This window comes from Sturnira hondurensis, unplaced genomic scaffold (genome assembly GCF_014824575.4).
Source record: "Sturnira hondurensis isolate 20B ecotype Veracruz unplaced genomic scaffold, ASM1482457v3 Scaffold0006505, whole genome shotgun sequence".
NCBI lineage: Eukaryota > Metazoa > Chordata > Mammalia > Chiroptera > Phyllostomidae > Sturnira > Sturnira hondurensis.
In genome coordinates, this window is record NW_028079136.1 from 2,566,859 (window position 1) to 2,578,259 (window position 11,401).

At 43.3% G+C, this 11,401-nt stretch overlaps 1 pseudogene; it reads left to right on the top strand.

The window, feature by feature from the left end:
* Positions 1-1,789: 1,789 nt before the first annotated feature.
* On the top strand, positions 1,790-2,199 carry LOC118989809 (60S ribosomal protein L32-like; annotated as a pseudogene).
* Positions 2,200-11,401: the final 9,202 nt, after the last annotated feature.

The following is an 11,401-nucleotide window of genomic DNA, read 5'->3' on the forward strand; positions in this document are numbered from 1 at the left end:
GTTTACTGCAGAAAATTTAACTCTTTGTAATGATATAACCATTTGTGATTCTTTGATTGATGTTTGCATCCACAAATAGACTGTAAATCCAAGGAAAGTTGGGACCATGACTGGTTTTGCTCACCACTACACCCCCAGTACCTAGTCTAATAGGTGCTCAATAATTTTGTGATGAATGACAAAAAGAAAATGCAACAAGCCCGGAGCACTAATTCCTGATTTTGGTGGTCTCGTCTTGTGTGACCTTGGGCAGAGCATTATACCTCCTCTGAGTCTCAGATACCACATTTGGAAAAGGGTGTTCAACAAGATGGTCGTAATGTGTTCACCCACTTTAAATGTCTGATCTATTTAAATATAAGGAGAGGGTAGAAGATGTCATGATTAGAGGATGGTCCAGAGTGAGCTGGAGGAGAGGCAGTGCCTGGGGTGGTCAGCTGAGCATCCCCCCTAAAGGTTAGGAACGAGTCCTGGGAGAAATGTGATCTCTCCAAGGCCATCCAGACTCTGGAAAGATTTTGAAGGGAAAGAGTTCCCATTGAAACCCTCCTTTACCTTTGTGCATCCCTTTCTCAAATCCCATTTGACATCACCATCTTCATCACCACAAGGTTATCACGGCTCCCATTCTGTCTTTCCTCTAAGAAAATACTGGAATAAACTATTCACCTATAAGTGCAGTTTTAGGAACTGCCTATCACTGTACTTCCCTGCCATCAGGGTTTACATTTTTTCAACTCAGCCTGTTTGGGGGAATGTTGAACTCATTAATTATTTGATGAAGACTAAACTCCAGGTGAGGAAGAGGTACTTTTTTTAGTGGTCAAAGAAAGGCTTATAAATCTCCCTAAATCCTACCCACAGGCTCCACTGCTCTTCCAGCCCCACTTCAGTGGCTGGGTTCTAGGAGCCACAGAAAAATACGAGTGGGCAAACCAAGTCCTACATTCTACTTTTTCATCAAAGTCGGCCTTTGTACCCTACCTCCCAGCATTAGGATTATGGTGAGGCAAGTGAGGCATTTAATTTGGAAGCAAAATATAAGAGGGTGCCAAAAATTCCATCATCAATGTAATATTTTAGCCCAGGCTGGTGTGGCTCAGTGGATTGAGCACTGCCTTGTGGACTGAAAGGTTGCCAGTTCAATTCCCAGTTAGGCCACCTGCAGGTTGCAGGTCAGGTCCCCAGCTGGGGGTGTGAGAGAGGCAACCAATCAATGTTTCTCTCGTACATCAATGTTTTTCTCTCTCTCTTACCCAATCCTTTCCCCTCTCTCTAAAAATAAATAAATAAAATCTTTTTAAAAAAGATAATATCTTAATGAAACACTTCAGAATTAAAGTTAATGTAAAAATTTATGATAAACTAGGTTTCAGATTTGTCCCTCCAAAACAAAGGGAGGTAGAGCTGCCATGCTAGATGAGCTGCTTTGCACGTTTTAGGCCTCAAATCTTTGGAATGTCAAAACAGAACTAAACAACCTTTGGACTGGGTCTATGGCAACACTGTGTCCCAAAACACTGTTTGCAAAGATAACAAGGAAGCCATTATTATAACTATTGGATTGAAACAATTTAAAACATTTTTTGTTTTTATTTATTTATTTTTAGAAAGGGGAAGCGAGGGAGAGGCACACCAATGCTCAACTCGGGGTCTTTCCCACAACCCAGGCACGTGCCCTGACTGGGAATCAAACCAGTAACCTTTGGCTCTCAGGCCAGCACTTAATCCACTGAGCCACATCTGCCAGGGGTAAAAACAGTTTTAGACTCTTTTCCTTGACATGGCCATGGCTGCCCTCGAACCCCTTGTGCGACCCAAGATTGTCCAAAAAAGGACCAAGAAGTTCATCTAGCACCAGTCACACTGACATGTCAGAATTCAGCAGAACTGGTGGAAACCCCGAGGCATTGACAATAGGGTGCGCGGAGAGAAATTCAAGGGCCAGGTCTTGATGCCCAACATTGGTTATGGGAGCACCAAGGAAACAAAGCACGTGCTGCCCAGTGGCTTTTGGGAGTTTCTGCTCCACAGCGTCAAGGAGCTTGACGTGCTGCCGATATGCCACAAACCTCGCTGTGCTGAGATTGCTCACAACTCACCTCAAAGAACCAAAAAGCCCTTGTGGACAGAGCAGCCCAACCGGCCACCAATGTCACCAATCCCAATGCCAGGCTATGCAGTGAAGACAATGAATAGACAGATTTATTAACACATTCATGTGTTAATAAAAGCACAAAATTCTGCACCCCTCCCCCACTGTTTACAGTTAACATCATTATGTTGTGTTAGGCACACCAATAGAAATGCCTTTTTTTCTACTAATGTGATTGTTCCCCTTCCCCTTCTCATAAATTCCCATTGTCTTTGTCTCCTAATTAAAATGCTATTTGGGCTTCTGCCTGAATCAGTGTATCCCAAATAGCTATTGTTTTTTAACTCAAATAAATGCTTCTTGCTTCTCACTTTGAAAGGACTATTTATAAGTTAACTAATTTTTCATTAGCCAATATCAGGGATTTTTAAATTTTGTTCTGTTTTGTTTGCCTTATGTTCCAAAATGACTCCTCCGGGTACTTCCTCTCTCATGTTCTCCCATTCTGATGAAACGGAACTGTGATTGCACATAATGGAATGTGCAAAGGAGATACATTTGTGCCCCTTGCATCCCTACGTGCAATGTGAGCACCCAGCGTTCAGGCCGAAATCGTTGCCAGCCAAGAACTGTCAGGGAGACACTTTCATCTGATGCAGCCTCTCAGGATGAGCCTTGAAGGGACAGTCCCCAAGTGCTAACAAAAAGCTTCTCACTGGAGCACAGTAGTACTGTCCTATGTTGAAACTATTACTGTTCTACACAGAGAAAAGTAAAAGCCGTGTGCAGGCACCCATTCCACCCACCAGAGTGAACACGGGACCCCTGCCACTGTTGGTGGTGAAACAGCCGCAGAATTTTACTGGACCTCAGTTCAACAACCTCCGTACTCAAGTTTTGGCTAAGAAAGAATTCAGAGGCAAGACTCGAATATAAGCAAATGTTTATTCAGAGTCACAGAGGTAGAAGAAGTGAGCTGTGGAAGAAGTGAGCTGTGGAAGAAGTGAGCCAACCAGGGTGGGTCGGCTCAGGAAACCACTTACTGAGGCAAAAGAGGGGCCCTTGGAGCTTAGGAAAAAGAAAGGCAGAGACAATGTGCCTGGGGAAAGAGAGGGGGAAAGGCATGGGCAGTGCTCCAGGGAGAGGGAGAGAGAGAGAGAGGGCACTTTGGTGAAAGAAAGGGGTGGGGAAAGGTGCAATCATACTTGAAAGAAAGAAAGAACATGCCGAGTCCTTTATCTTAAGGGGTTTTAACTTTTTTCCAAAGGCAGAAATTTTAGGGGAGGTCTCAGGGGAGTATCTCAATAGAATATTCATCAACTTACCAAGTGTGTCCTTTCAGGGCCAGGGCAGGGGTCGTTTAGTCATTGCAGCTGGTCCTGATATCAACCATGACCTTGCTCCACCTAGCCTTGCTGCTCTTTGGGGTCTGGAGCTGAAACACAACTGAGGCCTAGATGTTACCTCTAGGACTTAATGCTTAGGGGAGTGATTGTGCAAAGTTTTGTGTAGGATTTGTACGAGACTATGCTCTGGCATCCTTGTTAGTCCTCTAAGGTGGTGTACCACAGGACTAGCAACACACCAGGGGAAGAAAGGTCAGGGGAGGATCCAAACCACATGATAAGCCATATGAAAGGTCAGGGAGTCTAAACCACATAATCAGCCGTACATTAGGAGATACAAATTGCATAACTAGCAATATGCTAGGGGGTCTGAACCACATGACCAGTGATATGCTAGGGGAGGAAGTGTCACCCCGGGGGTGAGGTCCCACCCTACAATTGTCCCTTGCTAGCTACCTGGGACTCCCTGATGATGTCCCATACTTGGCCCATAATTTTTGCTCTACTCATGCCTAACTGCTACCAAACCATGAAACAGTGAAACCCCTCACTTCCTATTCCACCAAATGTTCCTGTTATGATAAAATCCACAAACGTTTTTAATTGTTTTCTGTCACTCTAGGACCAAATACAGTAAGCTGTTACTCTTTGTTGAGGACTGAGAGACCATGATAAATGGTGACAGAGAAGGATCTGTGTTCTGAGAAACTTTTAGTGATTCCTGAGGACCCCTGCTCTACTGCGCCCCAAGGGGCAGTGGGGTGAGGGAGGAGGCATCCCATCAGTGCTACTAGTCAGGTGCTGTGAAGGGTCCAGCTCTGCTCTGCTAATGGAGCCAGGGGAAGAGTGCCAAGCAAGGAACGCACCTTACTTTAAGTGAATGGGAAGATATTTTTGAAATAGAAATTAATCCTTTTTGAAAATAAATGGTGCAAGGGGTCCACTCTTGAACTGAGTACTAATACTGCATAACAGCTGTGGCCAGCTCAGACACGGAAAGTGTGACAGGGAAGTCGGGCAGGGCTGACCTCCTGAAACCCGTAGGTAATGTTCCTCCGGTCCCGGTTCCTCACTGTGCCCTGCCTGCAGTTTCCATCTCTATCCTAGTTCACCTCCACTGACCTCTTGTAAAAAAAAAAAAGCGAGGGTTAAGTTTAGCAATGGTCCCTATTAAAAAATAAAATTCAATGGAGTAAACTTGAAGATCTAATTGGTTTATTAAGCAAATCACGGGTCAGGCAGCACCCCGTCTAGTGACTAGAAGGGTCCTCTGAGGGGCTGTACAAAATGGGAGGTTTTTGTAGGAAGGAGGGTGGAGCAAGGGTGCTAACAATCTAAAGAAAAGAAAGGATTATTTTGGGACCCAGACATCTTTTTATTGGAGGAAGAGAAGGGATTTCTAATCCTGTAGATTACGTCTTCTTTCTATAGGGGTGGGAGGATGGAGAGGGCCCATGTGACAGATTACCTTAAACTGGTGTTTGACCAGAAAATTCCACACTGGTTGTTTAAGACTATTTCTGGGAGAGGTTAAAACACAATTAGATCAAGCGTTAAATCTGGGATTAGCATCATGGGCTTTTAGCTTGAGTGATGCCACTTTGGATATGTAGGGGGTTTTATTTCTTTAACATCTCTCATGATTATTTTTCTGTTTTACTGTTAAGACCAGAGAGTAAAAAGATAGAGAATCTGAGTTAATCATGAGAGATCACACACAAAAATGCCTCAAAACATGAGGAAAGAACAGATGAATAAAACAGGCCAAATACTAAGGTTATTTTCTTCTCATGTTGATGGGTCAATTCTGAAAGTTATCAAGTCCAGCTGAAGACTGCAGTGCTGATAATTTTTTCAGCTTTCCTACTCTGAACTAAGCAGATCTGGCTCCTAAAAGGGCACCCTCAGAAAGGGCTGGCTGCAAGGGAGGCAGTATCGACTTGGCCCAGTGATTTTCAACCAGTGTGCCACAAGAATTTTTAAAACATGCACTACCTGACTTTGTCACATTGGCAAAAAAAATGTATTTTTTGGTGTGCTGCAGTTTTTTATTTTATTTTATTTTATTTTTTTAGATTTGTGTTTATTTATTTTTAGAGAGAGAGGAAGGGAAGGAGGGAGAGAAACATCAGTGTGTGGTTGCTTCCCACATGCCCCCTACTGGGGACCTGGCCTGCAACCCAGGTATATGCCCTGACTGGGAATTGAACCGGGGACACTTTGGTTTGCAGGCCTGAGCTCAATCCACTGAGCTACCCCAGCTAGGGCCTGCAGGGTTTTAGTAAGTAGTGTGTGTATGGAGAGGGAAAAGGTTGAAAATAGCTGGCCTAGTGCAATCCAGAGGACCTCACCACCTCCATACAGCTGACTCTGAGCCAGGGAAAGTTGGAAGTAGCTGTACCTAGCAGCCACTGGGCTCTTCACTCAGCCAGTCGTGGCCATGGAACCTCGAGGACAATGGTATCTCCAAGGGGCTGGAGTGCAAGTAAGATCCCAGGTCGCGGGAGCCTCGAGGCGCTCCGGCCTGCTCAGCAGTGCTCGGTGGCTGACTCTTCCTGGCTGCTTTTCCCACTGGAGGTCTGCCAGCCGCTGAAGCAGAGGCTGCAGACGGGTTTCCATACCCGCCAGCCCCCACCTCTCGGGGCTGCCATTCATCTGGCCACCTCACTGGGCTCCCCGACATCTACATGAGAAAGCAGAGCCAGGTGTAGGCAAGGTCTGGCCCAGTCTGCTGGCAGCGGCATCTAGCCGGTAGCTGTGAAGACCCATCTCCATGTACGAGGAGCTTGGAAGAAAACTTGCTTCCTGGTTCTGCAGAACTCCGCGCCACTTCCCCGCCCAGGGAGCCCAGTGTAGTGGGGACCCCCACTAAGCCTACGTTCCAGAGATCCGGGAGGATTATCCTCCAAGAGCAACGAGGTTGGGCTCCACGCCTCGCAGTGGGGCCCGGGGTCTGAGCCGCCATGACTTGGGTCCTACAGGCTCTGCCGTCAGGGGAAAGAACCCCAGGCCTAGTTTTTCAGCTCTATGAGAACTCCGTGTACATTAGGTTACATCTGAGGCTTCTCCGGAAAACGAGGCACCCGAATTCTGGGGCCAAGTGAATAGGAGGTTCTTGGATGTTTGCATTTGGCCACAGCTGGTCTAGGCCTTTGCTGTGAGAATTAACAAGGATCCTGGAAAGAATGAATGAATGAATGAATGAATGAATGAATGAATGAATGAATGACAATAAATGGGTGCGGAGTCCTACAGCTCAGGGAGAGAAGTGTGGTGCTGACAGGCCAGCGGAATCCTCACAGCAAACCTTAACCCTAACCCTGCACCTGCTGCGGGCCAGCCTCCCTTCCCATGTGGATTCCTTTAAACTCACAACGCCCGGGAAAACGACCGCTGGTCCTTCCTGTTATGGAGGAGACTGCTCCCCGAAATGCCTGGTGACCAGCCGACAGCTTCCCCACTGCTGACTAATGGGGGAAAGGGCCGAACACAAGTTTGTGTTTGGAAGGGTGCCCGACCTCGGGAGGCAGCAGTTTCAGAGCGCTGGCCCCGACTGAGCTCACCTGCTTTGTTCTGAGTCCGTTCATTCGTTCATGGGAAGCGACACAGCAGACGCTTGTCAGGTGCTAGGGATGGAGAGGAGAAGGAGGCCAACACAGCGCGGCTTCAGGGAGTTACAGTCTAGTGCAAGGGAGAAAATGGATCAAAGTGTCGACCACAAACTGGTGGGTGCTTTGAAGGAACAGTAGGGCAGGTTGTTTGGCAATTGTGTTTCAAGTTGGGGCTTAAATCTTTATTTAAACCAGGTTTTACAAGAATGAGTTGTTTTCTGCAGATCACTAATGGTTTATATTGCTAAAGGGAAGCTGGCCTTAGGAAAAGAAAACATACACTTCTTAGATTTTATTTTACACCCTCCAGTTCTCCAAGATTTGAGTATATTTCCATTTAATATATTTGATTTGCTGTGTTGGTACAAACATCATAATATTCTCCTGGAATCAAAAGATATAGGAGTATGAGACTATAGGTTGAGTCCTCTTTCATCAGATAAAACTTGACCTTTATTTCTCTGAATCTCAATTTCTCCTCTCTGTGTAAGGAGCACAGTAACTCTAAACCAGGCATGTCAAATGCATTTTCCCCGGGAGCCAGCTACATCAGCCTCAAGGTTGCCTTCAAAGGGCCGAATGTAATTTTAGGACCGTATAAATGTAACTGCTCCTTAACAGTTAAGCAAGAGTTCAGAGCTGCCTCTGGGTAGAAACAAGGTGCCATAAGGGATAGGTCTCTTACAACTCAATCATATTAAGATAATGTACCCAGTTAAAAATAGACAAAATACTGGAACAGAAATGTTACAAAAGAAGATAAACAAGTGGCTAAAAGCACATGAGAAAATACTCAATTGTCACTAGTCATTTAGGGAAATAAATATTGAAATCTTTAATGAGGTACTGGTACAGTAACATAAGACTAAAATTAAAAACACTGAAAATATCAACTATCGTCAAGGATGTGTGGAGAAAGGTGATCATACATTTTTGCTGGGATTGTAAAATGGCATAGCCATTAGTAAACTGGCAAAGTCAATTTAGTTATACAGATATTTACCATACAATTTCTAGCTATTTGTCCAAGAGAAATGACTTCAACTGTTTTAGAAACACTTGTACGTGAGTTGTTCAGAAGAATGCCATACGTAAGTGAAAGGTTTTCTTAGGCTCCGCAGAGGAAGAAATGCCAATCAACCACAAAGTTAGGCAGTATAGAGCTTTACTGGGGTTTGCGCACCTGGGCGAGGTTCTCTGGTCCGCAGAGTGGGGCCAGGGAAGTTGCGCCCAAGCAGGGAATGTGGTGGGGTTTTATTTTGGTTGGCTCTCTTCCTGGGAGCTAGGGATTGGTTCCCTCTGAACAAAGCAGCAGTATATCATTGGTGGCTTTCCTCCAGGCTCGGGTTGCTATGTGGATATTCGTTTTGGCAAAGCCTGCCCTTTTGACTCTCCGGCTTGACATCAGCCGTCTTTTCCAGGTTGTAGTCCAGCTGCCATTTTGTCCTACCCCACCCATCCTGACATTCAGAATCCAAATTGGAAAAAATACATGTGTCCATCCAGCAGACTTTGGTATACAATGGAATGCTATCTTTTCTCCTAATCCTTTGGAATTAATATCCAAATAATTATATATCAATATATGCAACAATGTAAATAACTCCCAAACATAATGTGCTGAGTGAAAGAAACTATATACAAAGAGTATATACCATTTATTTATGGAAAAAATGAATCCACAGTGATAGAAATCACATCAGTGTTTATATGTGGTAGAAGTTTGGGCAATATTGACTTCAGAGTGGCATGAGGGACATTCTGATATGATGGAAATGTCCTGTACATTTTTTGTGGTAATTATTACATGGGTTATATGGCATAGTCTTGGTAAAACTCACTGAAATATAGTTTAAAGTATGCAATTTTATATTATATTTATACCTCATTGAAGTTGTTTATAAAGGTAAGTAAAAATTTAAAATATATAGCACTGGCTATGCGGCTCAGTTGGTTGGAGCGTCGCGATGTACACTAAAGGGTTGTGGGTTCAATCCCTGGTCAGGATGCATATGGGAGGCAACTGGTCAATGTTTCTCCTTCTGATTTCCTCTCTCCTTTCCTCTATCTCTAAAGTCAAAGAATGTATGCCAGGATGAGGAGTAAAAAAAAAGTTTTAATATGTACACTAAAAAGTTTTAGAATGCAAGGGTACTTCACAGAAACAAAATAGTATTTGTAAAATGTATCTTCCTATCTTAGCCTGCAATCAACTACAAGGCAAAAATAATATATATATATGAATATAATGACTTTATTTTCATATTCATAGAGATATAGGAAGATAGAGATATAAATTGTCGTACCTCAAGGAAATATTTTTTCAATATCATTAAAATCTTTACGGGAAAGGATCACATATAAGCCTCATAGAAAATCTCAAATTGTCTAAGTAAAAAAATTATAGAGATCACTTAATCAAAAAGTGATTTTTTATTTTTAATTTTAAAAATCTGGAACTGAATTACTAGAGTACAATTTTAATATCTATTTTAAATCTAGAAATCCTGTTAATAACTTTTTAAAGGATTTTATTTGCTCTTTAAAGAGAGGAAAAGGGAAGGAAAAAGAGAGAGAGAAACGTTAATGTGCTGCCTCTGGGCCAGGGCTTGAATAGGTGACCTTTCAGTTCACAATCCAGTGCTCCACCCACTGAGCCACGCCAGCCAGGACTCTCTTAATAACTTTTGAGTTAAAGTGAAAATGAAAATGAAGATTACAAACTATTTAGAGAATGAGATCTTTACATCTTATAACATGGCACATCATTAAAGATGAACCTACAGATTGAAATTAGAGCCTTAGGAAGTTTTATAATTTATTTATAACTCAATAAGTATTTATTAAGGGCCTATAATGTCTTAGGAATTTTCCTAGGCTCTTGAGATCTTCCTTCATACAGTTATACACTAATGGAAGGACAGAGAAAAAAAAGAAAACAAATATATATGAGATCTGTTCAGAAAGGATCTAGCCATGCAATATGAAAAATAGAGACATTTATTGAAGAAGCTACAAGACACAAGAAACATTGTGCATAGGACAATAATACCTCAATCCCCTTCAAAGTAGGCACCTTGGGACCTCACACAGTTCTCCTAGCATCTCTTCCACTATTCAAAACACTGCAAAATCCTTTCTTGGCACCACTACCAGCTGCCGATGCTATTTTCCTGAGACTCATCAATGGACTGAAATCTCTTCCCTTTCAAAGGTGATTTTAGTTTTAGGAAAAGCCAGAAGTCACAGGGTGCCAAATCTGGGCTGTAGAGGGGCTGAGTCATATTCAACATTCTCAGGTGTTCTGCTTGTTTCAGGCCTTCCAGAATGTGGGTAACTTTCCACAGATTCTTGACCATCTTTGAAGCATTTGTACCACGCTTTTATTTGTGCCGCACTCATTGCATCATCCTGAAAGCTTTCTAGCTCATCCAAATGGTTTCTGTGGAGGAATGTTCAAGCTTAATGCAAAATGTGATGCAGATTCATTGCTCTACTACCTCAGTCATTTTGAATGTGACAGCCACACAGTACACATGCTCACTCAACTGTGCCTATTGCCCCCACTGACTAGTACAGTGAAGTCATCATTGTTCACACATGTGCATTCCAGTCCACTTTGCTTGGCTGCAGGTTAGATTAATGTCATGAAAAACTTTCTCATTGCATTAACAATGGCCAGACTTTTTCTGGACAGACTTCATATTTTGGATAATTATAAGTTGTTTGGATAAGATAAAACTGAATAAGCTGGATAGAGAGGGCTGCTATTTTGTATATGGTGGTCAGAAGACTTCTCCGAGAAGGGGACATTTTAGCAGACTTCTGAACAAGGGGAGGGAGACAGTTATGCAGACATCAAAGAAATAGCATTCCAGGCAGAGAAAATGGTAAGTGCAAAGGCCAAAGAAGAAGCTAGGAGTGGAGCATGCAATGGGTCATCTGGCAGGAAGGGATATCAGAGAAATTACATGGGGCCAGATCAGGTAGTATTTACTGGACTACTGTAGGGACTTTGACTTTTATTCTGAATGACCCTGTGGAAGGTTTTGAGTAGAGGAGAGACACAATATGACATGTCTTAAAAGGCTCACTCAAGACTTGTCTTTGCTGACAAAAACTTCTCATTCTGTCACGCTTCACTTCATTGCCCCTCACAGATGTTGTGGGGATTCTCTACAAATTAAAGGCAAGATCCTCTACCAGCAAAAAGAGTATGACTCGCATTATTGTGAGACTCACTCCACTGCAGTAGTCTGAAACCAGACAGGCAGTATCTCTGATGTAAGCCTGCAGAGCTAAGAGAATAGAAACAGGAAAACCAGATCGAAGGTTGTTGTAATAGTTAA